Source organism: Temnothorax nylanderi, unplaced genomic scaffold (assembly GCF_030848795.1).
Source record: "Temnothorax nylanderi isolate EJ_2023f unplaced genomic scaffold, tnyl_v1.0 TNYL_tig0054_pilon, whole genome shotgun sequence".
NCBI lineage: Eukaryota > Metazoa > Arthropoda > Insecta > Hymenoptera > Formicidae > Temnothorax > Temnothorax nylanderi.
Window position 1 is genome coordinate 651,835 of NW_027249116.1, and position 12,447 is coordinate 664,281.

Here is a 12,447-nt window from a genome sequence, read left to right on the forward strand (position 1 = left end):
TTTCTGAATCTTCGGAATCACCATTAGTCGATGTAAATAATAATGAGAAGTTAACGAAACGTATTAGTGTATGCAAACACGTCTATTATCTCGCTTCGAAGCGCAGTGTATACATTATCTACACATCTACGTGTCAGAAACCGGAAGTCGCGACCGCACATCACACCATTGTCATGGCCCACTGTGTGCCCCTTGCGATAGGTCGTAATCTTATCTTCACGTTCTTCACACCTATCGCCGTGAATATGATAGATAAGAAAATCCGTTGTCTTAAGAGCGCTTGCCGCTTTTACCGCTTTGAATTCATTAATTGCCGCGCTCTGCTAATTACAAAGTACCGTAAATAATTAAGTGTAGATTAGTCTAACGGGAGCTGCAAAAGAGATTTAGTCAAGCTTGAAACTCTTTGTTTCAGATAAAAATCAACGGAATGCATCGAATTAATTTTTCTTTTTCGATAGAATTATTATATATTTCCGTTCAGGCGTGTTAATTTTTTCCAAATTATAAATAGACATCTCTTGCATCATATACAGTTTTATTACGATAGTGCGATGACACGCTGGACGACAATTTACGAATTGACATAGTTGAGACAATTTACTCAACGGCGTACTGACGAAATTTCCATCTCGCGCGATCTCGCGATTGCTGAGAGCAACGACGTCGAGTAGGCTTGCGCGTTTCCGGTAGATAGAAACAATTTACCGCGCGTCTCGCGGCGACTCGGTCGGATTACGAAGATGATATCAGTCATTTTACCACGGTAATTAACGCCATAGACGCGCGAGCAATCCCAAGAGCTTTTGTTTTCCGATGAGCCAACAAGATGCATATCCCAATTAAATGCTGCTATCATTAATCATTCAGGACATAAGCTTTCATGTAAACGTGCATTTGATTCGATTTCTTCCATTATTTTATTTAAATCGTATACTTTATGCATTAGTCATTTTCTTCGTTTTTTTTTATCTTGATTAAGATAACGACATAAATAATTTTCAAGCCCATTTTAAACGATTCATAATTCATGACAGAATTCGGAACAGAACTGCAACATGAAGAATATTTTCATCAGTGAAATAAGGAGCTATTATAAATTTTAAATGTCCAATCGGTCGAAATAATTCAATCGAAGAATGCGATAACAGAGTTGACCTTCTTTCGTTTTCTCAGCCTACTCGTACGCTTTCGCTTTACGAAATACGACTTTAAACGTTCGTCGGGGGAAAAGAAGGATTTACGACGGAAATAATTTTCGGAGCTCCCGAGAGTTTATTCGGCACCGTGCGCTCTTAACAGCCACTATCTCGTAAAATCTTCGCGCCACACTCGAATCTGCCTTCCTCTCCCCGGTTCATTGACTTCGTTTACGACGATTACCCATTTTCGATTTTTTGCCACATCTCGCAAGTTACTGCAAAAGTAATTTAATCTTTGCGTAAGGGTTAATGACAAAAATATTTAACAGTCACTCAACAGTCTCAAATACACTCTTATCGAATTTGAGATTATGAAATTGAATCTTATTGCAAAGAAATAGCTCGATGAGTGTATTATTCTTTCGTTTATTAACGATCTTACACGCGAGAGAATATTTAGGCGAACAAGCGTGCAGCGGTCGGCGAAACGAGTAATTTCGAATATCGGTGCGCTCCGCTCGGCGTTTACTTCGCTTCGCGTTCCGGCGTCGTTCCGCGCCGCTTTTTCTGCGACCGATAATAAGCGGTCGCACTAAATTGGCCGATCATTTCAGGTGAGTCTACCTACGCGGGCCTAGTAGTTAACATCCGCCTCCGTCCGGTTATTATCCCGCGGGATACGGCCACCTCCCGTGCCTCTCCTTTCCTCCAGTCGCCCTCCTTGCACCTCATAAAAGATAAACATCGACGGGCAAATAAGAATATAACGAAGCCACTTGGAAATACGTATCCCTTATTAGTCAATGGAAAGACAACTCAAGACGGCGTTAGAAAAATTATCCATCTCGCGTGCGTTCAGACTTTTCTCAAATTTTTTTCACGATTTCGCGCAGCCTAGCGAAACGCCTTATCATCAGAGTCATAAACATTCCACGCATTTTCCCGGGCGCGTTGCGTCTCCGCCTTTCTCTCGTTCCTTGCCACGCCGTTTGCGGAAAAAGAGAAAACGTCGGAAACGAGAGTATAACAAGCCGTCTTTCGTTCGACTTCTCCAGACACATTCAGGCTACTTATTACGCGCGATTCCTCACTTTGTAGATAGCGAGGAAGATTTCTTTTTTTTTTCTTTTTGTTTTCCTTCCACCTCCGCGCTCCTCCATTATATCCCTTTTCATCTCTCCCACGATCGTACTCCCACCTCGCTGTTCTCGTACTCGACATGCTCTTACACGCAGCTACAATTGTAGAAAAGAAACTTCAACTGGAGAAAGAAATCTCCATCGGCCAGCCTCTTTTTCCTCCACCTCTACCCAAGGCTGTATCTCAGAACAAATCGCGGTTTCTCGTCGAAGGGTGTTACGAGTTTATACGAGCGATGAAAGAAATTTCCGCGAAGTGAAAATCTCCCGGCGTTTTATGTTTCTTGAAGGGATTCCTCCGGAAAGTAAAAAGTTCTCGCGATAAACACATAAAACAGCAACTGTAATTTATTTGTAACAATTAAAATACATTTGTAAGTATCTATAATTCAGTTGAAGATCACTTTAAACGCTAAAGTATTACAATAGTGTATTATAATGGTTCACGTTTTTTCCTTGCGTATTATTTTAAAAAATTATATAGATATATTTTAATCTTTTTATATGTCAAAGTATTTTTTCGCGCAAGAGAGATTAATCTGCAAATAAAAATACCGCGTTTGTCTCATCCATTTCGGTTGTACCTTTCGACTAGCAAGGTCTATTTACTTAGATCTTCTCTTCTTTCCGTTCACCGATGATGCGCGTATCCTATTAGCTGTCGTAACTAGCGCGAGGAACGACTAGCTCACTTGACCTTAGCCGCTGAGTTCAACGTTTTCCATATTATCAGGAACATCCTTTTCAAAACGTCGCGTCTGCAAATTGGCGTAAAGTGCTCGAGCGACAATAACGTCCTCCGTTCTGTCTTCTCCCCTTCTTGTTCCTCTTCGTCTTCTTCAATATCTTCTCGTCTCGTCGCTTTATCTCAATCCGTCGTGGGTGGTGGATGATTCAGCTACGAGTACTATTACAAGTACTATTCTGTGAAGAATAAAGTTTTGGTTTCCAGGTAGTCTAACCAAACAAGGGGTTGATCGGCTATCGAATCGCAAAAGATATTATGAAACATTGAGGAAACGCATATATTTTCGACAGTTTTTTTTATTATATTGCGATAAATATAGATGCATGATATTTATTATACATAATTATTTTTTGTAATTAGTGACTCTTCCTGTTTTGAGGTTTGTCAACGATGATATATGACGGCGATTACGTAATTATGTCAAGAGCGTATCAGATCCCAGAGTCCTCTCTTATGGTATTGACCTTTCCGTTCGTGCGCACGTGCTTCCGTGGAACTTAAAATAGACGAAGTGGGGTGGCGACAAATAAGGTCACATGCATGAAAACCAAGTTTCGTCGACCTCGCTCAATAAGCTCTTAGAAGATCTAGAGTGATTAATTTCGTGGTGGCTTTAATGTCGTCGTTAATCATCTTCCAATCCACGGACACGTAAAGTGGACAATCGCGATCATTTTCAAAACAAGCATTTATGCATAGAAAAAACATTGGTGACAAAATGTTTCTTTGAAGACAGAGTAAAATATCTTAGAAAAGATGCCTTTACTTAAAAAAAAAGGAGTTATAATGAATATCAAAGAATATGTGGAGTAGGTACAATCTCTAATATTAGGTCAGAAAATAAAACTCATTATTAAATGAAGCTTACATTTCATTTGAGCCCACGTGCGATAGTAGATAGGCAATAAAAGTTTGTCGGGGTTTAACCACGAAATAATAAACTGTTAACGAAGTTGCATGCTCCCGACCCGCGACCGTTGAATCGAGGCAGTGGCTGTCGCCACGTCGACTCCTGACAGCTGCGTCGACACGCATCGCAAACATCAGCTTTCGCGTGCAAGATGCATCACGCGAGCAGTTGAAACGGAAATCAAAAGAAGAGACATGGAAAAGAAGAGACACGATATCGCGGCTTTTTTTTCTATCGATCGCACTTTTATCAGCGCATTCCTACCGGTTTTCGTCTGCTGCCAGACAGGAACATCCCGAGACATCCTACGACCGAAAAATAAACTGGAAATAATGCACGATCTTCTAAACTAGAGTTTTCGTAAATTTTCAGCCTAAAGTTATCTGTTTTTTTTATCTATATCTATACGAATCGCCTAATTTTCATCGTCATGCAAGCGTGTGGTCCTACATCTGCGATCCTCCTCCTTTCATCCTTTTTTCGCCTCTATCTCGCACGGGCAATTTGTTTCACACACGTGTCGTCTCTCCCGCTAAGCAGTCAGGATAAAAAAGTAGCCGGGCGTTTGTCGCTCACTCCGAATGGTCTGTCATGACTTCGTCGTCACGTTCCTCGCAGCGACGTACGTCGTGAAGGCACGAGTCTCCCGTTTCCACTCCTCGATTGAGTCACCGGTGTATATGATCTAAGAGAGTCGATCTAAGTAAGAGCTATTATGATTTCCACTATTACGTCACCATTGTTTTTACACCGCACTAAGAAGCATTTTGTTTTACATTTATCAGACTCTTTGTCACATTTGTTTTATACTGACTAAATTTTCTAGATTAGTCAACAGATGCGATCAATCTTTAATCGGCAACTCTCTGATGACACATTGTCACACGCGTAATCAGAATTCTAGATTCACTCACAAGTAATTGCAATAATACATATCTGATAAAACTTCGGGGGTTTCCGCAATGTCACAGTCATGTTTCTCACGGGATATCGCAACAGAGGCGGCATTCGAGGAACTAAAATGATACTAATTCTTGTCATGAAGCTTGGTTGACCTTTAATTCCACGCCGCGGATTTTCTCCGGAAAATCGAGATCACGGCCCTTATTTCTTCGAAATCACTGGAGTAAGTGAATATAGTTTGCTGTTTCATCGTTTTTTTTGACAAACGAACGAGAAAAACTTTCCTTATAAAAAAGATAACGAGAAAATTAACAGAGACAAACTATGAATGAATAACGCCGGAATTTTTATGTTGTTCTTGAGAAAGTTACAAGATGAGATCCCACGAAAGGGAATTCGTTAGGAGACTGCAGGGAGGATTAAGAGGACGAAGAAACTAAGCAGAGAGAACGAAGATGGCGGGAGAAAGGAAAGAGAAAGAGTGATAATTCATTTATTCATTTAGGAAGGAGAGAGAGGCGGATAAGCGCGCTGATAAAGTGACGAGAATGTAAAGCGTAAGGATAGAGAATAGGGTATGCAATGAGAAAAGAGAGATAGCGAGACTCTGCGATGTAGTGAGTGCGAGAGAAACAGAGACAGACGGAGTGCGTGAGCGAGAAATGCGTATGTGAGGGACGCACGGTAGCTTCTCATGGTGAAGACAGTCGCTGCCTCGCCGCAAGGCTGCATGCATCGTGCCGGAAGAGGAGCCAACCTACACCCACCTTACGTGGTGTGCCTTTCTTTTTTGCATCGCGTGTGTCACTTCTTCTTCCGCGTTCGAGTATCGACTTAAGTAAGGCGCCATGGGATCGCGCTGAAAAGAAAGTGTATTTCCTTCACTGTCGTTTCTCGTGTGAGACCAGTGTTCTTACAGTGCTCCGTGATTTAAAGTGAAGATCGTACTGAGCACATCGGTGCATTAGCTTCAAAAGGTGAAAGGTAGTTGGCGAAAATCTCAATGCCATCTAGATTTTTGGTTGTATTCCAAGATATAAAAATGCAAATTATTCATTTATGCGATGAATAAATATGCATGGTACTTTCTACAAAGATCATATATACCAAGCGATTCGAGAGACCAAAATTTTAATTATCAGCCATTTTTTTCCGCTTCCAGTGCGTCGTAATCGGTCGTTAAAATGTGTAACCAGGCAAGGCGTTCCGGGCGTATACATTTCATCGAAACGCGAACGCGAGCGCTGACGAAAAAATGCCGGGGAAATTAATGACCGTAGGAGTGCGGGACATCCGCAGAGTTAAAAGCACGGCCTGTCAAGAGTCGCGAGAGATTAGTGCAACCCAGTAGCTCCACGAGATTCTCGCTCCGAAAATAATCGTAGTATTTTTACCATCGCTTTATGTTCACTTCGCTGCCGCAAGCGAGCGCACAAAGTGGCGTTAATTCAGCATCGAGTATTCTCATAATAACATGGATCATGGCCATGTCAATTCGGAGGAGGGACGTGAACTTGATTGCTAGGGAAAAGACTACTGCCTGACACGAACTCGATGCCGATCGTATCTTTGTACCGATAATGGCACTCGCACTTTTATTCTCGCGATGAATCACGCAGGCGTCTTTCGCTCGAGGCGTTTATCGACACTGCAAGCCGTATAAACAATTTGAGCTCGGAGACATAGAAACATCAATTACGTCTGCATTTCAATCACGGTGTATCCATGATTGATATGCATGAGCCTCGAGAAACATCGTCATTCACCTCCTTTGCGTCATTTTTATTTCACGCGCGTTGCATGTCATAGATTCATCATCCGAAGATGATACGTAATCAGAAGATTGTGCCTCTTATATCATTTCTGTTTCTCCATAAATTATAACGTTATTAACTTGGTAACGAGATATAGTAATCGAATCGTGATCATTAAAATTTCAACTTAATCACTGTTTAGGTAATCAGATCTTTTTTTAAAAATGCCAAATGTTTTGATCAAAAGCTTTTTTAACATGCGTATTATATATGCAGAAATAAATTATTGGTGAAGAAATCCGCCATTATAAAGTAATGCAGTAGGAATGAGATACCCCATATATGTATACTCAACGATCAAGTCAGCGCTAATTACGTTTTCCTGCTGCGATGCGATTTCATGGTTGTATTTGGATGTTCGACCTTTCGTTTCGTACACCCACGAGTTCTCGTGGTACTTGAATTCCTGCCTCAAAGCCCGATCGTGTCTCTTTGCGTTCGACATCGCGACTTCTAAGCGGCTAGCGGGAATTCGAGTCACGGCCGGATGGCGCGATCGTTGAATTGATTCGACTTGGACTGAATGAAACGCGACTTATTCCAACTATCGTCTGTCACGCTCTTCTTTCCACTGACTACTGCCCACCTCTGATTTTTAACGTTACTTCCAACATATTTTTATCAGTTTAGGAATGAATCACACAGTAGTTGTTATCGGGCAGTATTCTAACTCTAGCTAATGACCGATGCAAAACACAATGGAACGAATGAGGCCGCTTGCCAAATGGACTCTTTTATTGCGGGCACCTGTTAAGTCTTATCGGAATGTTCCCGAAATTCGCTGACGCTTGAGCGAGAGATAAAGCGCCGCATGCGTTCCGAGCTTCTTGATACGAATGAAACGAAACTGCCGCTGGCAAAGTAGTTACAATTATCGGCGACGTGTAAACTCCATCCACTCATCCACCGTGCAGCAGGATCTTACTCGAAGATGCCCGAGGGACGAGATTCGCGCACCCACATATCGACTTATCTCAACTTTCACGACGCGTTTATTCCCAGTTGCTTCGACAATGAAACGTGACGTTTAGATGTGATGTTTCTCCAATTATTCCTCGTACAACATATCTCCAGATTTAATTGCGGTAGTAGCGGTACTATCGTGGTACTTTGGCGCCTATTTGATTCTGAATTGAAGAATATGTATAATTATACATATATTGTACGTATAATTATAATGTAATTATATGACATCTCTCTAGATTTATCTCGAGTCTAAAGGATATCATATGAGATATCATATATCTAATTATTACAACATGGTCTATATGTATTTAGAATTGCATTTAAAACGTAGAATTTTTCTTTACTTGTGTTTTTATTTGTCTTTTTTACTACTCTGTTTTTGAAATCGTCAAACTTATTTCTCTTCCCCTTTCTGAATTTATTTATCAGACGGCGAGGGGAAAATCCGCTGGCAGATATGTGTCGGAAGCACTTTGCGGTCTGCCTTATCTTTTCCGCTGAAATCTGCTAGAAGCGTAGAGAAATATCGTCAGATTTTCCCTCACGCGTCTAATGACGTAGTGGCGGGCCAAGAGCGGTTCGTCTAGCAAATTGGCCAAGTGGAGTAATTGCGCTGTTAGGCGTTGCTGCTTCGATCGGCTGCTGCTGCTGCTGCTGCTGCTGCAGGTGAATGAATCCCGACTCTCACGGTTCACGTTCGCCTCTTTAGTCTGTCCATCGACCCTAACTAGCTATTTATATACACAAGGAGCTCGTCTCTGTGGTCGTGCTACCGGCGGTATCTATGTTACGACATACGCGCACTCGTGTGCACGCACATCGCCGCGTGCAACGCGTACGTGCATTCGCTCTCATCTGCCGAGTCACTCTCTGTGTGCGTTTCTCTGCCTGTATGCGCCCAATTATAAGCATTCTAGATATCAATGCACACTCGCGCGAAAGAACACGAGAAATACGTGAATCGTTCTTTATAGAGCCGTAGTAGTTTTTAGTGCCGCTTTCGGACAGTCGTGGACTGTAGGCTTCGTTGACTTATTAGTGCGACGACGATGTATATTTGAAAGAAGCATAGATAGTAACACGTTTTCAAGATGAAGTCACTCGACTACTCGAGTTTCACCTTTTCTTATTATATATCTCAGTCTCAGTACGCAGTGGGAGCTTTCCAGCAAGCGACACAAGTCGACACAAGTGTCGTTTTGTCTATGTTAATCAAATTGCTAAAAAAGAGAGATAGAACGACGTTTGTGTCGACTTGTGTCGCTTGCTGGAAAGCTCCCAGTATCTTGCATAATTATATATATATATATATGATATTTAATTATCTCATTGTCAGCTCGATTTTAAAAATTTAATCACGGGTCTCATATCATGCATTTTTATAATATATACTTGTAGTTGAAACTCTTGGTCAATCTTATTGCCGCGGAAAGAGTAAACTCAATCTAAATTCGTCTAATATAATCCATGTAGTCCATATACTTTCGATCCCTCTGTTAGGCAGGTACTACTGGTATAGACGGCTTCTGTTTATATCAAGCGGAAATAGGAACGATGCCTGGCTGCGCTCGAGACTCGTTTGTCATTATATTGTTCGTCGAGCGCTCGTTTCGTTTCGAGTAATGGCTGTATCTTTCCTGTGTATCCTAGCTTTATGCGTTCGAACACGCAATCGGACACTATGTCGAACGCACACCGGAGACTTATGATATTTTATGCGGGAGGGAAGGGAGGAGAGAAAGAAAGGGGCATACGTCATACGCTGCTTATGGCAGCAACGGTGGAATCCGATCATTTTAATAACGAGTCCCGTTTGACTTACTATGCGGGAATCGTCAACTTGGCGCGATTACGTGTCGAGTAAGTGTCGACGATCGCTAATCGATCGCATCGCGTCGCGCGATCACCGTGATAAAACTGGAAAGGGCAGGTGGACTTGTTAAGTAACATCATAAACGAATGCTCGAAACACACTTGGACGCACTCCGACATGTGACGTAGATAATATGCGGCACCAGCCGCGCCTCTTCGCGTTTTGCTACTCCCTTTCTCTCGTTCTATATCCGTAGCAAAAAGGAGTAACCGCCGGCAAGGAGTCCGGGAACGTGGATTTTGCGCGAAGCCGCTGTAATAAACGTGAAATTACGCGTACGTTAATGACTCGCTGGTAGAAGTATAATCATTGATTCTCACTTTTTCTCTCTCTTTCTTAGTCCGTTTTGAATTCTTGGACGTAATAGTCTCGGTATCCCTCAGCGAATTGTGATCGCTATTACGCAATCTGCTGAAGATGCATCGAGAGCTTGCCGAAATCTTATTAGATGTGTGTAAATTAATATAAGGTTGTTTTTGTCAATAGCCTTATTAAAAAGGCTACATATATGTCTCTAAAAATTGTTGTTAATTTAATAAGTTTTTGTTCAAACATTAGCAATTCTATTTAAATCCTGCCGAACTTGCTGAAAAAAAATTCGTGCTAAAAACTCAATTACAATCAACTCTTTTGATTGGAGCGCGCAATGCGCGCTCGCGCGTAACGCAGTACCGCGTCGGATGGACATGGAATTTTAACGTAATTTCTGTGTCCGCGTCTCCCTTTTCTCCGTTCTAAATTCGTCTGCTGCAAAAGGAGCAAGTACGCGCGCTGGATGCGTCTCATAAGAGAAATGTGGATTTAACGCGCGCACAGAGAAGCAACGACTGACTATTAAATCGCTCCTTGCTAACTCCGATGTTGTCCGCGGAAATAACCGTCCCGCGGTTTGAAATTTGCTCTTTTATCGAGGAATCGGTCCATCCTGGCTTTGGCGCGAGTTATTTCTCCACGAAATTACAGCATCTTCGCAGCAGAGAGTGTTCGTGAAAGAAACGACTATCCTAGCCGGGCTTTTATCCGAGATTTCGCCTGAACGTACGACCCAGCGTCTCCTTTGATGTCAGTTATTCTCGTTCAGGCTCGCGCGCGACTCGGCGAACATTGCGAGATAGTTCTTCCATTAGCCGGATGCGTTTATCTGAGGATGCGCGAGACGGCAGACCTGTAAAATTTATTTGAGCGCACGTATCCTGGATGTAGATTTGGTAACGTTCTCTATGCTCGCGTCTCGCTGCTGGCTGTCCTCGTCTTCTGGACAGAGGCACACGGCAACAGCGAATCAAGAGTAAAGAAACAGGGCGGGAGTTACTTACGTGAGCAGCTAATGCGTGGGAAAAAGGGCTCTTATTTGTAATTATTTTAAAAGCAGGAAATACGATATAAAAATAAAACATCGGGCCGTAGAGAATGATTCTACTTTAGTGCGATATAGCGTGCTATCGGGATAATCTGTTGTTCCTGGAGGGTTGAGATACTGAATGTTTGAACGTAGTAATTAAATTATGGACGGATTTCCGAGAATAAACAATTATGGACATTCGTTGTGGAGCGTTTAATTTTTTCATTTTGGGCGAATGTAATTATCGAGATTCTTTTACCTGATACAAGTTGGATGCAAAAGTCCACGCGTAATTACACAATTTGCATCGGTCTCGTTAGTTTTGGCCATATTTGTTCTTCTTTTTTTTTTTCACTCGACATATAAAAACGAAAAAATACCGATTACTTATTTCAAGTAAATAAAGCGTGCTTGCGCGTACGTAGGTGGAATAGGATTCCCGTGCACTTATGAACTAATCATAATTTCCGTTATGTAGAACCGAGACGCCGTTACGTCACGCTGCGTACACCCGCACGGAAGCGTCGCGTCGAGATTACGTGAGCGCGGTGCGTGGGCGGTGCGTAATTTACCGGCAATGCTTGATCGAGCAGGGACGAAAATTCGTGGCACGTGACGCGCGGAAAGCGCGTGCGTGAAAGCCGCGCTCTCGTCGTGCACGCGTGCATGCGTGTCGTGCGTGGCATGCCGCCGTTCGTCGTGCATTTTGAATGGAGCCATGGGAGGGATAGCGAGAACGCGGGCGAGTCATTGTTAAGCGCGCGCGGTATCTTTGGGCGTGTAAGTGTGGTTCGATGAACTTGGAGATACTTTTGTCCGCGGATGGTTGCGCGTGTTGATTTATCGCTCACCCGCTCGCGCGCGCTCCGCTTGATCTTATTTTTCGGCGCGAACACCGAGAACAACGAGCCGTTTCTCCTAACGCGATGCAGAAGACGTAGTCTTATCGTCGCGAAACACGCAGAAGCCTCGTCGCCCGCGATTTAACGCACGAAATTCCTCGTAGTTTTTCCATTCGCGAGAAACAAACATGCAGTATCGAATCACATTAATAACACTTAATCACAATTATGACAATAGTGAAATAAGCCTAAGTTAATTATAGAACAGGTTACAATTAATTAGGGTGTATCTTCTTTCGGCATGACGTCACGCGCTTAGTAGCCTCGATTATATTTAATTCACGCGAGTATTCATACAATAAGATATAATCGCTTATCATTGGTATATTTTATTGCCCATTTAGATGGTTACTCGTTAATGTGTATGCGCTATCATGAAAGACTGTGATTTGATTAGCCATGCGTCGAACAGATTCTTCGTGCTCGGATCTGTGGATTTTTTTGAGCACGTACGTTTTCTTTCTATGGGAGACACGCTATAAACACGACACGACATGAGAGCATTAAAGTCCATATATATTAACGTAACTTTCTTTTCGTGGTATGTCGTATGCATGTCAAAGTTTGCAAAGTTATACACGATCAATTGACAACAATCGCACTAACGATCACAACTAGTTCGGTACTGCCGTATTACCAGATACCGTTCGACGAAGGGGGCGGCTTTATCACGTTCGAATAAATAATGGCCTCGCGCATTGCTCATAA

At 42.5% G+C, this 12,447-nt stretch overlaps 1 protein-coding gene across 2 annotated transcripts in view; it reads left to right on the forward strand.

Moving 5' to 3' along the window:
- The window catches only part of Fak (protein tyrosine kinase 2 Fak), a 46,894-nt gene that overhangs the window by 6,197 nt on the left and 28,250 nt on the right, over window positions 1-12,447 (forward strand). The window contains exon 1 of one of the 2 annotated variants that reach the window (XM_071706813.1): window positions 5,570-5,826. The exons of the other annotated variant lie outside the window; for it this stretch is intronic. The gene's annotated coding sequence lies outside the window, so the exon portion shown is untranslated. Of the gene's footprint in view, window positions 1-5,569; window positions 5,827-12,447 lie in introns of those variants that run through there. 2 annotated transcript variants of the gene reach the window in all.